General features: G+C 49.6%; 1 protein-coding gene and 1 long non-coding RNA gene across 2 annotated transcripts in view; one reads left to right on the top strand and one right to left on the bottom strand.

The window, feature by feature from the left end:
* LOC144806148 (uncharacterized) overlaps positions 1 to 16,969 on the bottom strand; it is a 1,180,470-nt gene that overhangs the window by 723,427 nt on the left and 440,074 nt on the right. The gene's annotated exons all lie outside the window — the stretch shown is intronic.
* The window catches only part of LOC144806133 (uncharacterized), a 169,164-nt gene that overhangs the window by 20,496 nt on the left and 131,699 nt on the right, over positions 1 to 16,969 (top strand).

Raw genomic sequence — 16,969 nt, 5'->3', positions numbered from 1 at the left:
CAATTACCTCATCGCAAATTACGAATTTTTCCGAGGGTGCAGGGGTGTCTCAAGAACACCCTGCTGCACCCCTGAAAAAGAAATTTGGGGGCATATGGCGCACATACATTTTGAAAACATTCCTTTACCTCAAAAACGATTTTCAACTCATAATTTGAAAACACTGCCCACGGGGAAATGACTTAAAATGTCCTCAAGACACATGAAAGTCTTTTTTTAAAGCCTTTGCAACTTTTTTTGGTCACTTTTAACATGACTATGTAACTCAAACAGTCAAAATCTAAATTTACCATGCACAGGTGGGAGCATATTTACAAGGAATTTGCTCCACGGGGAAAGGTCTTTTAATTTAATATTGGAAAAATAACATCAGAGACACTGAAATGCCTTATAAAGAAGCAAACACCATTATGTCCTTGTCATAAATTTTAAAAGCCTTCATTTTCCCCAAAAACGATTTTCAAGTCATAATTTAAAAACACTCCACATGGGGAAATGACTTAAAATGTCCTTAAGACACATGAATGCGTTTTTTGATTGCCTTTGCAGCATGTTTCGGTCACCTTTAACATGCCTATGTAACGCAAACATTCAAAATCTAAATTTCCCTTGCACAGATGGGAGCATATTTACAAGCAATTTGCTCCACAGAGAAACTTCTTACATTGAAATGGGAAAAATAACATCAGAGACTCTCAATTGCCTTATAAAGAAGCATACACCATTATGTCCTTGTCATAAATATTATAACCATTGCTTTTCCTCAAAAACGATTTACAAGTCATAATTTGAAAACACTCCACAGCTCCTATGCACATAAAAACCCCGTCAGTACTAATACTTCACATTTTCTCCAATTACAATTTCTCAAAGAAACAAAATCTATTTGTAAAACACTTCAGACAAACCAACATTTGAAAAACACAACTTTCTTCATAATTTTCTCCTTAAAGCACACTATTTTCTATCTAAATTAAAGAAATCTTTTCTCACCTTAGCAAATACTTTGAGTTTCAAAACAGTCTCAGAAACACACCAATTTCTCTTCAGCAGAGCAAAAGGTATGCACTCCAGAGTCTGCAGCTATCAAAAGCACAGAAATTCTGTAATTCTTCACACATATCTCTCATGTCACCCAATCAAAACTCTTCCCTCACTTTTTTTCAAATCAAAACCCTTCCCCCCTCTGCCCCCTCTCTGCTTTTTCTGCATAGCAACCACCTCTTGCAAGACCTCTGGTGTTTCCAAGTTCACACAACAATGTTGCAATTGAACTCTGAACTCTCAGTGCTCCTGCATATCCAGTGCATACTTTCATTTAATGATTTTTTCTTCGCCACTCAAAATACATCTTTCAACGAACTCATCCATGCACCCTAACTTTCTGTTTTCAGCAATCAAAATCCACCAATCACTCTTACTGCTTCATTAACACAGAAACTCCTCAGTTTTTTTCATTTTACACTCTCATTTTTTCAACTGCCATTTCATTGCCACACTTCATCTGACTGCAGGAGAACCTTCTCTCGCCATGTTTTCTGTCTGGATTGTTGGACATAGTTACATCTATTGGGCTCAGAGGTACGCTGAAAACAGGAATTTACCTAACCTCAATTTACAAGATGTGGAAATTAAGTGGTTTGGTCACAGAGGATTAAAATGTCACCAATTGATACCACTGGTGAAAACCTTTATGCATTTGCCAAAACCTGACCTGTTAATTGTGCACTGTGGAGGTAATGATTTGGGCACTTTGACTGGGGTAGGTCTGGAAATGCTTTTAAAGGACACCTTTGAGCAATTGATGGCACTTTTTCCTCAGACTGCCTTGGTATATTCAAATATATGCCAAAGACAAAAATGGAGGTGGTCGAACCAATTTTGTCCACAAATTGAGAAATCGAGGAAGCATGTAAACAAATCTGTTTCAGCTTACATGAGAGACCATGGAATGGGCTCCCTGTACAACAATAACTTGCGTTACTACATGCAAGATATCTACAGAGGAGATGGAGTTCACTTCTCAGATGAGGGCAACAGAATTTTCACTCTGAATTTAAGACTGTGCATTGGTACCTACTTATAAGTACCTAAATGTACCATAAACCCAAAAGCTCTTCTCAGAGCTACCCTACATCTGATCACTCACAATTATTATTTTAGTCTAACTTTTTTCACTAATTTTCAAGAAAGTACGCTCCCCAGAACGCTTCCCGGTTCGCGATATTTTTTTTGCCCTGCTAGACCCTTTTAAAGCCTCCACATCAAACCTAGGGGGTCAGGGAGGATCTACTATGCCCCCTTATGGTCATTTGCCCCTTCGCTTTGGCCTCCTCTTGTCTCTCGATCCTACCGAGAGACAAGATGGCGGCCGCTACGGACTGTTTGGAATGTTTACAGACGCCGGAGAACCAATCAGCTTCGCTTCACAAAGCTCCGTTGCGTGAAAAGTACGCGAACTGGAGCGCTGCCCGGTCCGCTGTTACAGATATATATCTTTTTTTGAACTTTTATTTCTCAAAATCCACTGAAGCACATATATTGAGACCTACAAAAGGCACATCGGGCTACCAGTCCCTACAATTTTGCCAAGTTTCGTGCAAATCCATTCAGCCGTTCGGGCTAAAAGTGAGGCCAACCGCCCTATGGAAAACTCAATGTTAAAAACACGTTTTGGGACCCCCCTTTTTTCTCGGCCCCCCCCTTGACAAACCCCCCCAAATTTTCAAGGGCTGCTCAGAAACAAGATGTGCCATTTTCCTTAAAATTTCAGCCAATTCCGTCCACAAACGCCAAAGTTATTAGACATAGAATTTTCAAAAATCCCACAGGGAAAAAATCCTAACTATATATACCTACTGGCGACCGCCAGTAGGTAATATATATATATATATATATATATATATATATATATATATATATATATATATATATATATATATATATATATATATATGTATATATAATGAAAACGTCATTCACCATGTCTCCTCTCAAGAAAGGAAGGAATAACGAGAGTAAGCCCAAGTTTTTCGTGCAATTTTCTTCGGTGATTTATTTATTTCATTCAGTTACACCAGCCATCCGCCATAACGCGTTTCACTTCCCAAAACGAGGCTTGATCACATATATATATTTTGTATATATTATATACTTTTTTTTAACGGTAAACTGGATTCCAGGAAGATCTGCTGTCGGTTAATCAAAAACATAGAATGAGCGGGCCTCATCCAAAAATAAGCCCATTGAATGGGCCATGCAGGGCAACTGTTTTTCTTTGGGTGGGAGGGGAAGCTTTGCTCCCTCCCACCCATTTTGAGGCCCCAGGCATCTCATCCCTGGGCTAGTATACTTATTTATGGGTTCAAGAGTAGTATGAGAAGGAGCCCCACAATAAGGGTTCAATTCAATTGAGAACTCCTGACCGAACCGCTTTACCAATTTACACAATGTATAGTATCTTTGCTCTCACACCGATGACAGCATGCACCTGGCTCTCGTCACCAGAATGAGCAGTCAGATGGTGTAATGTACTCAGGCGCTAATCAAAGTGAAAAAAAGAGTACATTTATGCCCAAGTGTAAGTTTATCCTGGTGAATCGAGCCCATAATATCTGCTCTTTCCCCAGCAGTTGTGTAAACAGTGAAGTTTTCCTGACCTGTGGCCAGATGATGCATAAGTCCTATGTGTAACCAGTAGCTGGGTGAATAGTAATGCTTCTTTGCCATCTGCGCGTCCTCCATCCAGATAGGATTCAATATCTGCCCCTTAGCCAGCGGTTATTATTGATAAAGAGTAGGTCCACAGTGCAGACTCTCCTGATAGCCAGCAGCCAGGTAAATTGTGAAGTTCTTTGCAGGTTCCACTGCCTCTGGCTAAACCATGCATAACTTCTTATATTTAGGGGCAGCTGGGTAAAAACGTACATGTATTTGCTGTTTGCACAGTGCTGGTAAATAATGAAGCTTGTTTGCTATTTGCAGAGCCACCAGTATAAGTGTAAATAATCTCTGCTGTTCGTACAGTTGGCAGATGAATACCAGAGAAAATTAAATACAACCACTCACAGACAAGCATTGAAAATGCAACAGGTCTCGCCTTTGATTAAGTTACAGCCATTTGCTTTTCTAATGGAACAGTTTAGCAAAGCAAATGGCTTTAACTTAATGAAAGGTGAGACCTATCGCATTTTTAATGCTTGTTCTTTCTATGTTTTACGTGAGGTTATTTTACTAAGACGTGGTTTTTCATTTCAGTGGCGAACAAAGCGATACAAAAGAGGATGATGGACGGAGCGCTTGAACAAATCAATCACTCACCCCCAGTCAACTGATCTGGGTTTAATCCATCACCGTTCTTTAGTTCACTCAGCCACCCCAGTTCAGACATGGCTATATGCAAATCAGTCTGACCCTGTGCCTTATGGGAACAGTCCAGCCCGAACTGCCAAGCCATGTCTTCCCTGGACCGGAAACAAGCATCCTGGGACCGGTTTCGGATTCATAATCCTCATCAACCAGGCTATCTTGAATCCAGTGGCCAAGTGAACGAGGGAAGACATGGCTTGGCAGTTCGGGCTGGACGCTCCGTCCATCATCCCCTTTTGTATCGCTTTGTTCGCCCTAAGTGTGGCTGTTAGAAATGGGATCCCTGGCTGGCCGAGGCTTGCGCCAAGGCCAGGCAGAAATCACCACTTCCAGTTAGGGTAGGGAAGTCACCCGCCAAGACAACCCCTGCTTACCCCCTTGGTAGCTTGGCACGAGCAGTCAGGCCTATCTCGGAGGTCATGTGTAAAGGATTTTGCGCACGCACTCCCAGCAACAACCTCCCGGGCCCCCCACAAAAGGAACTCCACACAAGATATATATGAAAAATAGACTTTGTATTGAAAGACATACTTAGGGATAAATACACAATTTACAAGGTGCCAGGGGCACGGGCAGGGTTTACAAGGGAGTATATACAGGACAGGGTCTGGGGACCACTGCCAGGACTATGCACATGATGGAACTGGCATTTAGGACACATAACATCTGGGAGCTTCCTAGAACTAGTACTACAACACATAACAACCAAGAGCTAGCATTAGAACACATGACAACCTGGAGCTTAATAGAACTAGCAGTAGAACTCACTCTAACCAGAAGCCACATACATGAGACCTAGGATATTTAGGAGGGAAAGAATGACAAGGCACATAACACATCAGGATCACTTTTAGAGGTGCAACACAGAATACTCTCAGGGATCACATAAACATTTCACCAATAATTTCCAACAGGCCAGCTGGCCGTTCTGGGGCTAGGACCCCCCAAGGTCTCAATGTCAGGACAGGCTGCAGGTAGCCAGAATAAACCTACACGTGGCAGCTGCCCACGAAGTGCTGGGCAGCTGTAGATGATGAGGGCAACACGTTGGAGCCTCGCAGGCTCGGAGGAATAAATATGCGCAGGGAGAGCCTCTCCGGACTCTTAAAACAAAGAACTGGCCCTCAAGCCCCTCTGGGCTCGTAAAACTACTGTGGGCGGGGAGCCATGTGGGCTCGGGACAAATGGGCCAAAGGTGGAGCCTCTGTGGCCTCAAGAACACAGGGACAATGGTGGAGCCTCTCGGGGCTCGTAAATAACTGGGGGGGTGGTGGAGTCCCTCTTGGAGGACTCGCGACTCGAGACTGTCCCCCCTGAGCCCCTCGGGCTCTGCTATGCATCGGTGGAGCCCCTCTCGGGGGGCTTGTCATCACGGGAGGCCCCACGGGCCTCTGGACACCTGGGCGCACGCGCTGGAGGGGAGGGGCAGCACCGGCAATGTGCCCCAACGCCCCGCCTCTCCCTCCTGCAGCACTCACCGGGTTGTGGTCGCGCCGGTCTCTCCTCGCTCTCCGGGGCTCCCTCTCGCTCCTGGGGGCCACGGGGGGGGAAGCGGCCATCTCTCAGGGGGAAGCAGGGTCGCGGAGAGGCTCCCGCCGCTCCCTGCCTTCTCGCTCTCCTCAGCCCGTCTCTCCAGCTCCTTGGGCTGACAGCCAATCACGGCACGGCCCGGGGACACGTCAGCAGGAAATCCCGGGCCGGCCACCAATCCCAGCGCGGCCCGGGAAAGACATCTCGAAGAGACCCGGGCCAGCGGCGGTGAACTCGGGGGGGGGGGGTAGCGAGGGGTAGGCTCCCTCGTGGATAGGGCGAACAAGGGGATAAGCGAGGTAGGCACTCGCAGGGGGCTTGGGGCCCTTCACACGAACGGGGCAAATGCCGGGTGGCACCGGCTTGGTAACCACAGCGCTCCCAAGCGCTAGGGACAGAATTTCAGCGCTCCCAAGCGCTAGGGACCAGAATGAAGCGCTCCAAAGCGCTAGGGGGCAGGAATCAGCGCTCCCAGGCGCTAGGAAGGAGGAACAGTGCTCCCAAGCGCTGGGGGTAAAGGGAAAGCGCTCCCAAGCGCTTAGATGAAAAACAGCAAAGTCCATAGGAAGTCCCGGACCTCAGGTGGAGCACAGCAGCTCCTAGCAGGGAAAGGCCATCAGATGTCCAGGAGCAGGGCAGGGCCCAGGGAGGCAAGCCAATCCTGAGCCCAAGCAGCCGCATGCCCCTGGTAGATTCAAGTTGGGAACAAGAACATTTAAGAAGAGGTCACAGCCTCTTTTTATACATGAAATTCCTTTGTCTCAAGGTGCTGGGTGGGGGAGAAACCAGTCGCAGCTGGTTCTGGGAGTATCTTGTTTTCCCCAGCCACCCTTTCCATTCATCAGGCAGTCCCGGTCATCAGACGCACCCCAGGGGGGTGGAGCCAGCATTGTGGGGGAAAGCCCAGCCCCATACAGGATACAGGCACAGCCCCTGCCTCACATCAGCATGTTAATCTCTCTATTCACCACCGGGGCAGACCCACACAGACTCCTGGAGCCAGGCTCCCCAGCCGGCTTCAGCCAATCACGCGCCAGCACACCTACTGCACACACACACCCATGTCTAGAAGTGGCACTTCCCTTCTAGACACACACATGCCACATACATCATCTTGCAGCATTCAATCACACGAGTCCACACATACCAGACTCAAGCCTGTACCCCCCACGCACCAGGAACTATCAGGGACACACACATTCCCCATGCATTCCTATGGGAGGGCAGGCCTCCCTCATCTACATGCACTCAGAGTGGGAATCACCATCCCCGGGTCACATATAACAAGCAAAACTTCAGGGGTGGACCTGCCAGAAGGGCCCAGTCCAACACAGCCCCCTTCCAGCCAAAACGCAGGGTAGGCCAATCACCACTGGGATGGACTTCCCTGCGTTGGGTGAAAAAACATGGTTGCGGGCCCGCACTGCAGGGACACCCTCCAGTTCTACGCCACGTTGATCTTATCGACACACACAGATTAAAAATATTTTTTTTTTACAAAAAATAAAAAACATAGGCCCAACCAGGCTACCCCACTGGTACTCCTAAGTTGACCACGGCTAGGACCAGGCCCTAGGCCACCCAGATACCACTGGTCCATGCCAACCCGGAGTGGGGGTGGTAACCCCTGGCCCACGACAGCCATTCTCCACTCCCTTTCTTTGTGTAGTTCCACATTACCACTTTCTCTTCCACCTAGGGTCCGCACCCTCAGGCTGGACAGAGGTCACGGGCAAGAATGCCCCACCCTACCTCTACTTCTGAGGTTCCGTGCTCTCCCAGGAGAAGTACCCTCAGAACACGCTCTCCTACCAGTTTCGGAACTTCCTCCCTCCACTGGTCTACCACCTGGGATCTAAGTTCACCGGATGCCCAGGGGTCAGACTCCCTCTGACCCCCGTCCAGTTCCGCACCTATCATTCTTTCAGCAAGATGAGCCGCGGCATCGCCAGCAGGCCCAGTGTTCAGCTCTCCCCAAGGCAAGCCGCGGCAGAGCCAGCAGGTCTTCCTTGTCCGGGATACAACTTAACATACATTCAACAAAATGAGCCGCGGCAGCGCCAGCAGGTCTCAGTGTTCAGCTCTCCCCAAGGCAAGCCGCGGCCGAGCCAGCAGGTCTTCCTTGTCCGGGATACAACTTAACACACATTCAACAAGATGAGCCGCGGCAGCGCCAGCAGGTCTCAGTGTTCAGCTCTCCCCAAGGCAAGCCGCGGCCGAGCCAGCAGGTCTTCCTTGTCCGGGATACAACTTAACATACATTCAACAAGATGAGCCGCGGCAGCGCCAGCAGGTCTCAGTGTTCAGCTCTCCCCAAGGCAAGCCGCGGCCGAGCCAGCAGGTCTTCCTTGTCCGGGATACAACTTAACATACATTCAACAAGATGAGCCGCGGCAGCGCCAGCAGGTCTCAGTGTTCCGCTCTCCCCAAGGCAAGCCGCGGCCGAGCCAGCAGGTCTTCCTTGTCCGGGATACAACTTAACACACATTCAACAAGATGAGCCGCGGCAGTGCCAGCAGGTCTCAGTGTTCAGCTCTCCCCAAGGCAAGCCGCGGCCGAGCCAGCAGGTCTTCCTTGTCCGGGATACAACTTAATATATATTCAACAAGGGGGACACCTGACGCATAAAACACATTCTGCGGTGTACGGAACACATGATGCATCAAACGCATTCAGCGGGGTAGGTAGGACACAATTATCATTGATTCAGCAAGCTCCCCATCCCAGAGAACTTACACTCCATAAATCAGCACACCTCAACATTCATCCACACACCCTCCCCCGGACTGGTAAGACAGTTTCCCCCGCCCCTGATTCCTCAACCTGACCCATGTGGCACAGGTACCATTACTCTAGGGAAGGGACAAGGACCACACACATTGGACACAATTTCGCTGCCACCACTGGATCCCACCCTTCTGGTGAATCCAGAAAACACATTGCACTTAGGGGGATGATCTACCCCCCTGAGCTAGGGACACCTAACTCACAGTGCACTAGAACCACATTTTCCACAAAAACAGATATTTTTAGCAACTCAATAATAGTTTCTTTTCTTTGCGACCATGTAAACTGCAGAGTTTTGTAGTGGGGCCGGCTATCGATGTGGTACTGCGCAAACACAAGTCCAAATCCCACCGCTAGCCAACAATGTTAGAAATGGGATCCCTGGCTGGCCGAGGCTTGCGCCAAGGCCAGGCAGAAATCACCACTTCCAGTTAGGGTAGGGAAGTCACCCGCCAAGACAACCCCTGCTCACCCCCTTGGTAGCTTGGCACGAGCAGTCAGGCCTATCTCGGAGGTAGTGTGTAAAGCATTTGCGCACGCACCCCCAGCAACAACCTCCCGGGCCCCCCACAAAAGGAACTCCACACAAGATATATATGAAAAATAGACTTTGTATTGAAAGACATACTTAGGGATAAATACACAATTTACAAGATGCCAGGGGCACGGGCAGGGTTTACAAGGGAGTATATACAGGACAGGGTCTGGGGACCACTGCCAGGGCTATGCACATGATGGAACTGGCATTTAGGACACATAACATCTGGGAGCTTCCTAGAACTAGTACTAGAACACATAACAACCAGGAGCTAGCATTAGAACACATGACAACCTGGAGCTTAATAGAACTAGCAGTAGAACTCACTCTAACCAGAAGCCACATACATGAGACCTAGGATATTTAGGAGGGAAAGAATGACAAGGCACATAACACATCAGGATCACTTTTAGAGGTGCAACACAGAATACTCTCAGGGATCACATAAACATTCACCAATAATTTCCAACAGGCCAGCTGGCCGTTCTGGGGCTAGGACCCCCCAATGTCTCAATGTCAGGACAGGCTGCAGGTAGCCAGAATAAACCTACACGTGGCAGCTGCCCACGAAGTGCTGGGCAGCTGTAGATGATGAGGGCAACACGTTGGAGCCTCGCAGGCTTGGAGGAATAAATATGCGCAGGGAGAGCCTCTCCGGACTCTTAAAACAAAGAACTGGCCCTCGAGCCCCTCTGGGCTCGTAAAACTACTGTGGGTGGGGAGCCATGTGGGCTCGGGACAAATGGGCCAAAGGTGGAGCCTCTCTGGCCTCAAGAACACAGGGACAATGGTGGAGCCTCTCTGGGCTCGTAAATAACTGGGGGGGGGGGTGGTGGAGTCCCTCTCGGAGGACACGCGACTCGAGACTGTCCCCCCTGAGCCCCTCGGGCTCTGCTATGCATCGGTGGAGCCCCTCTCGGGGGGCTCGTCATCAGGGGAGGCCCCACGGGCCTCTGGACACCCGGGCGCTCACGCTGGAGGGGAGGGGCGGGCACCGGCAATGTGCTCCGACGCTCCGCCTCTCGGGGCCCTTCACACGAACGGGGCAAATGCCGGGTGGCACCGGCTTGGTAACCACAGCGCTCCCAAGCGCTAGGGACAGAATTTCAGCGCTCCCAAGTGCTAGGGACCGGAATGAAGCGCTCCAAAGCGCTAGGGGGCAGGAATCAGCGCTCCCAGGCGCTAGGAAGGAGGAACAGCGCTCCCAAGCGCTGGGGGATAAGGGAAAGCGCTCCCAAGCGCTTAGATGAAAAACAGCAAAGTCCATAGGAAGTCCCGGACCTCAGGTGGAGCACAGCAGCTCCTAGCAGGGAAAGGCCATCAGATGTCCAGGAGCAGGGCAGGGCCCAGGGAGGCAAGCCAACCCTGAGCCAAAGCAGCCGCACGCCCCTGGTAGATTCAAGTTGGGAACAAGAACATTTTAGAAGAGGTCATAGCCTCTTTTTATACATGAAATTCCTTTGTCTAAAGGTGCTGGGTGGGGGAGAAACCAGTCGCAGCTGGTTCTGGGAGTATCTTGTTTTCCCCAGCCACCCTTTCCATTCATCAGGCAGGCCCGGTCATCAAACGCACCCCAGGGGGGTGGAGCCAGCATTGTGGGGGAAAGCCCAGCCCCATACAGGATACAGGCACAGCCCCTCCCTCACATCAGCATGTTAATCTCTCCATTCATCACCGGGGCAGACCCACACAGACTCCTAGAGCCAGGCTCCCCAGCCGGCTTCAGCCAATCACGCGCCAGCATACCTACTGCACACACACACCCATGTCTAGAAGTGGTACTTCCCTTCTAGACACACACATGCCGCATACATCATCTTGCAGCATTCAATCACAGGAGTCCACACATACCAGACTCAAGCCTGTACCCCCCACACACCAGGAACTATCAGGGACACACACATTCCCCATGTATTCCTATGGGAGGGCAGGCCTCTCTCATCTACACGCTCTCAGAGTGGGAAACACCATCCCCGGGTCACATATAACAAGCAAAACTTCAGGGGTGGACCTGCCAGAAGGGCCCAGTCCAACAGTGGCAGGGTATGCTCAGACGTGAGTCCCTTGCTCACTTGGCCACTGGATTTAAGATAGCCTGGCTGATGAGGATTATGAATCCGAAACCAGTCCCAGGAGGCTTGTTTCCGGTCCATGGAAGACATGGCTTGGCAGTTCGGGCTGGACTGTTCCCATGAGGCACAGGGACAGACTGATTTGAATATAGCCATGTCTGAAATGGGGTGGCTGAGTGGGCTAAAGAATGGTGATGGATTAAACCCAGATCAGTTGACTGGGGGTGAGTGTTTGATTTGCTCAAACGCTCCGTCCATCATCCCCTTTTGTGTCGCTTTGTTCGCCCTAAGTGTGGCAGGGTATGCTCAGACGTGAGTCCCTTTCTCACTTGGCCACTTGCTTCAAGATAGCCTGGCTGATGAGGATTATGAATCCGAAACCGGTCCCAGGAGGCTTGTTTCCGGTCCATGGAAGACATGGCTTGGCAGTTCGGGCTGGACTGTTCCCATGAGGCACAGGGTCAGACTGATTTGCATATAGCCATGTCTGAAATGGGGTGGCTGAGTGGGCTAAAGAATGGTGATGGATTAAACCCAGATCAGTTGACTGGGGGTGAGTGTTTGATTTGCTCAAACGCTCCGTCCATCATCCCCTTTTGTATCGCTTTGTTCGCCCTAAGTGTGGCAGGGTATGCTCAGACGTGAGTCCCTTGCTCACTTGGCCACTGGATTCAAGATAGCCTGGCTGATGAGGATTATGAATCCGAAACCGGTCCCAGGAGGCTTGTTTCCGGTCCATGGAAGACATGGCTTGGCAGTTCGGGCTGGACTGTTCCCATGAGGCCAAGGGTCAGACTGATTTGCATATAGCCATGTCTGAAATGGGGTGGCTGAGTGGGCTAAAAAATGGTGATTGATTAAACCCAGATCAGTTGACTGGGGGTGAGTGTTTGATTTGCTCAAACGCTCCGTCCATCATCCCCTTTTGTATCGCTTTGTTCGCCCTAAGTGTGGCAGGGTATGCTCAGACGTGAGTCCCTTGCTCACTTGGCCACTGGATTCAAGATAGCCTGGCTGATGAGGATTATGAATCCGAATCCGGTCCCAGGAGGCTTGTTTCCGGTCCATGGAAGACATGGCTTGGCAGTTCGGGCTGGACTGTTCCCATGAGGCACAGGGTCAGACTGATTTGCATATAGCCATGTCTGAAATGGGGTGGCTGAGTGGGCTAAAGAATGGTGATGGATTAAACCCAGATCAGTTGACTGGGGGTGAGTGTTTAATTTGATCAAACGCTCCGTCCATCATCCCTTTTGTATCGCTTTGTTCGCCCTAAGTGTGGCAGGGTATGCTCAGACGTGATTCCCTTGCTCACTTGGCCACTGGATTCAAGATAGCCTGGCTGATGAGGATTATGAATCCGAAACCGGTCCCAGGAGGCTTGTTTCCGGTCCATGGAAGACATGGCTTGGCAGTTCAGGCTGGACTGTTCCCATGAGGCACAGGGTCAGACTGATTTGCATATAGCCATGTCTGAACTGGGGTGGCTGAGTGGGCTAAAGAATGGTGATGGATTAAACCCAGATCAGTTGACTGGGGGTGAGTGTTTGATTTGCTCAAACGCTCCGTCCATCATCCCCTTTTGTATCGCTGTGTTTGTAGAATAGACTGAATAATCCTGGAGGGAATCTCTGCAGGAGCTGGGCTGAGCTGGGCTCTTCTATCCGGGGCCCTGGGGCTGAGCTGGGCTCTTCTATCCAGGGGCCCCTGGGGCTAAGCTGGGCTCTTCTATCCGAGGGCCCCTGGGGCTGAGCTGGGCTCTTTTATCCAGGGGCCCCTGGGGGCTGAGCTGGGCTCTTCTATCCGGGATCTGTGCGCTGCATCTTAGTTCACTATGAGGAATCTATGCACTGGAGCTGCCCGTGCTTGTAAGGGTGGTGGGGCGGGGCGGGGTGAGGAGGTAGTCAACAGCCGACGATGAAGGAAAATTAAAATAAAAAAAAAGAAAACAGCTTACCTTGCGCTTGCTTATTTTTAATGTAAATGTATTGCGACTTATATAGCGCACGTATCACCCGAAGGTATCAAGGCGCTTGCTTAGGGAACCCGTCCTGGTATTCCCCTGTGAGATACCCCGGCAGGGTATCCACAAGGTGAAAGCCAGGCATCCCGCCGCGAGGGGCCTTAGTGGAGATTAAGCAAGCTATTGCCCAGAGTCGCAGAGTGTGACCCCGTGAGTCGAGTAGGCACCGGAGCGAGAATTGTTGAGTCCGTGGAATTTTTGAGCCCGAGACCCGCCGAGGCGGGGAATCGAACCCTGGTCCACGGCCGATCTCAGCTTCCGGTTATGCCGCCTCTAACCACTGAGCCACGCTTCTCCTGGGTTTCCTTTTTGAACCTCTGGTACCTTTCAAATGCCATTGTGCTAAATCGACATTGTACCCTTGCACGGAAGGAGGTATCTGACACTATCAGTGTGAGAATGGATGGCTCAGCCTTCTGTCATGTGATCAGCAAGGCGTGAATATCTGCGAGCTGTGCAGTGCGGTCACCAAAGTTTTTAATGTGAGTCTATAGTGGTTTGAATTTGGCATTTTAACAATTTCCCTGCAAGCAGCACATGTCACGGAGTATTTCTGTGTCATAACAACCACAGGACATGCAGAGCCATCTGTATAGAAGACTCTCTTATAGTCCTCCGTGGGTAGGATATTAGGACTTTGTGGTATATTTTGTGTATAGTGCATACATTCTTGAATGCCGAGAGTCAGATCATACTCAAATGTTACATCAACTCCACTTAAAGATGCAGGCCATTGCGTCATCTGTTGTGGCCAGTAATGTCACTATACACTCCCCCCTGGTCAGGTGTTGTTCCGCGCCATCATCTGTTGTGGCCAGTATTATTACTATACACTCCGCCCTGGTCAGGTGTTGTTCAGCGTCATCATCTGTTGTGTAAATGTTGTCATTGCCTCTAACATTACAGGATATTATGTTCGCTAGACTTCTATCCACCTTGTCCACCATGTCCCTGTGTGATGTAATAACTATGCGAGCACCATGTTACACAGTGCCACAACCTGGTACCACGAGAAGCACAGCACAAGAAAAAAAACATGAATTTTGTCTGTCATCATATACATTAGCCCAAATCCTTACCACCCCCACCCACTGAGCATCCCAATCATGCCAGCACTATATAGCCCACCCCCTCACTGACACCCAATAAACAAACTAGTACTTCGAACTTTAACGGTCAGAGACCAGGTCTCGTGCAAGACAAAAGGGGGGGATTACCCGTAGGGGGTAAAGATACAACTAGGTGGTCTACGGGTAACCCTGCGCCAGTCAGGGAATGCCTAAGAATTCAAGCACGTCCCCTAGTAGGCCTCAAGGGTGCCTGGTTGCTGTTGATCGTCGTGCCCCTTCGGGGAGAATCTCATGACCAGTCCATCATATGCCACAACGTGTTATGGAATAGATGTTGGAGATACAGTCAGTTCTGGCGCAGGGCCACGCCCGCCCCCACAGGCAAACCATCCGCCGAATACCCAGCTGTTGATTTAGCTATCAGTCCGAAGATGGTGACTGCGATCGCGGCGAGCCCACCTGCGTGGAGGATGTGGCTTTCTGCTTCTTAATTTGTTTTAGAAAGTCTTTGACTTGCTGAGGCTTAACATAGAACATTTGTTTGCCCTGATATGTGACCCGAAGGCGTGCGGGATAAAAAAGAGCATAATCGATTTGGGCCTGCCGTAGTTTTTGTTTCACTGAAAGGAATTTCCGCCGCTCCTCTTGTACATGTGTGGTAAAATCCGGGTACATAGTGAAGGGTACTCCATCGAAATGCAGCTGTTTCTTTTCTCTTGCCACCCTGAGGGCCACATCACGATCCCTGTAGTTCAACAATCGCGCAATTATAGTTCGGGGGGACCACCCGGAGGCGGTCGTTGTCCAAGAGAGCGATGGGCCCTTTCGACAATCAATTGAGGGGGTAACAGTTCAGCACTCACCACCTCCAGCAACAATTTCTCAATATACTGTTCCATCTTACCCGTGTTGATACTTTCCGGAATGCCTAGCACGCGTATATTATTCCTTCGGCTGCGCGCTTCAATGTCCTCATTTTTTGCGGCTATTATTTTAAGAAATTTGTCCATCTGCGTGACCGTGTTGTGGAGGCGGTTTGTGTTATCTTCAGTCTCCGATATGCGGTGTTCGGCTTCCTTAATTTGCGTCTCGTGGCCATCAAGCTTGTCAACAATGGCATCCATGCGCGTAGATAGGGAATCCATTTTATCCGCCACATTCGCAAATCCCTGTCTTTCTTCCTGTAGAATTGCCTGCATGCCATCTCCTGGTGCAGGCTGCGACTCCTGCGATACGCACTCTGGGCCATTATCTACGTCCATGGTCTGATGTCGGGGGCCCTTCTTCGCATTGAAAGTGAGGCGCGGCTGGTGCGTATCTGGCTTGCCCATTGTGGATTTGTCAACAGTTCACATTCAATGTGTATTTCAAGAGAGCCAATGGCGTCGGTCACAGGGGTGGATGGGGGGGGGGGGCAATACGTAGCGTACGCCTAGTGTATTGTGCATTATGCAGGCAAAAGGTTAATGTTTGGCATTTAACACCCCTTCCTGTTCGTCTAATCTTCAGACAAACGGTAGAGTGGCTGAAATGGGTTGCTCAGTACTGTGCTTTTGTAAGTCATCTTCATTGTACATGGTTCTTTATCTTAAAATGGTACTAGGCTATACATGTATTATCTTTGCTTTACCTGATAGCAGAGGAAAAAAGTGCAAAGGAATTAGCGCACATGCTGTTAGTTACAGGCTCTTCGGTCACAATGCAGCTATTAACCCATCATCCTGCTAACCTCAACTATCACTCGTAGACTCTGTGCCTGCCTTGGACCCGATAGAAAGCAGCACTGCTTTTTGGCTAGGTGTGTGCTCTACAAATACCACATGCAGAACACATTTTTAAAGGAAGAACACTTTGGTGCCAGCAAGCTGTGCTGCTTTAGGAAGGACCAGCTTAAATAGTAAAGAAATGTGATAGCCGCTCCACACATTGGATCATTTGTCAGTGCGTTTCGCTCCATTAATTTATTTTATTTTACATTGTTGAGCTGTACCTATGGGATTTTGTGTGTATTGGAAAAGCAGTGCTAAGCATGTGGGCCTTAGCAAAAGCTGTTTAGGGACTGTGCACTTGCTGGGCATGTGCGAGAGTCGCAGAAGGCACGTTATCTTTCTGTGATGTGGAGCGTGCGTTGTTCTGGTGCATTCTTCGTCCTGTGTAAAGAATGAGCGCACCTCAGGATTCCATTAAATGTGGCCATGGTGGTTTGTACAGGTAATGTTGAAAAGCATGAGTGGGAGGAAAGACCCATGAAAAGTAATGGGAATTACGTGGTTCGAAAATCTTGTTCAAAGGCTTTTGGGGTAGAAAGGGAATGTTGACAGCAGGGATATGCTAGCGAGGTGCAGGTAAATAAGGGCAAGCACAGGTCCTACTTTATGGCTGAAAGCGTGGAGGGCAGCCGAGGTATATGAGGTATGGACTGAGCCATTTGACTTGAGTGCTTCGGGTGCTGGTCCAGGAGTGAAAGGATGCTAACAGGCTTTGGTTTTGACTCACCATTCATGCCCTCGCTACACAGATGCACCACAGCTGTCAACTAGTAGGCCGCCAGGCTAGTGTGCTATCTCAAGCTCTAACGTTC

Source organism: Lissotriton helveticus, assembly GCF_964261635.1.
Source record: "Lissotriton helveticus chromosome 1_1 unlocalized genomic scaffold, aLisHel1.1 SUPER_1_unloc_5, whole genome shotgun sequence".
NCBI lineage: Eukaryota > Metazoa > Chordata > Amphibia > Caudata > Salamandridae > Lissotriton > Lissotriton helveticus.
Note: the sequence above shows the minus strand (reverse complement) of the source record. Positions and strands in the feature narration are given on the sequence as shown.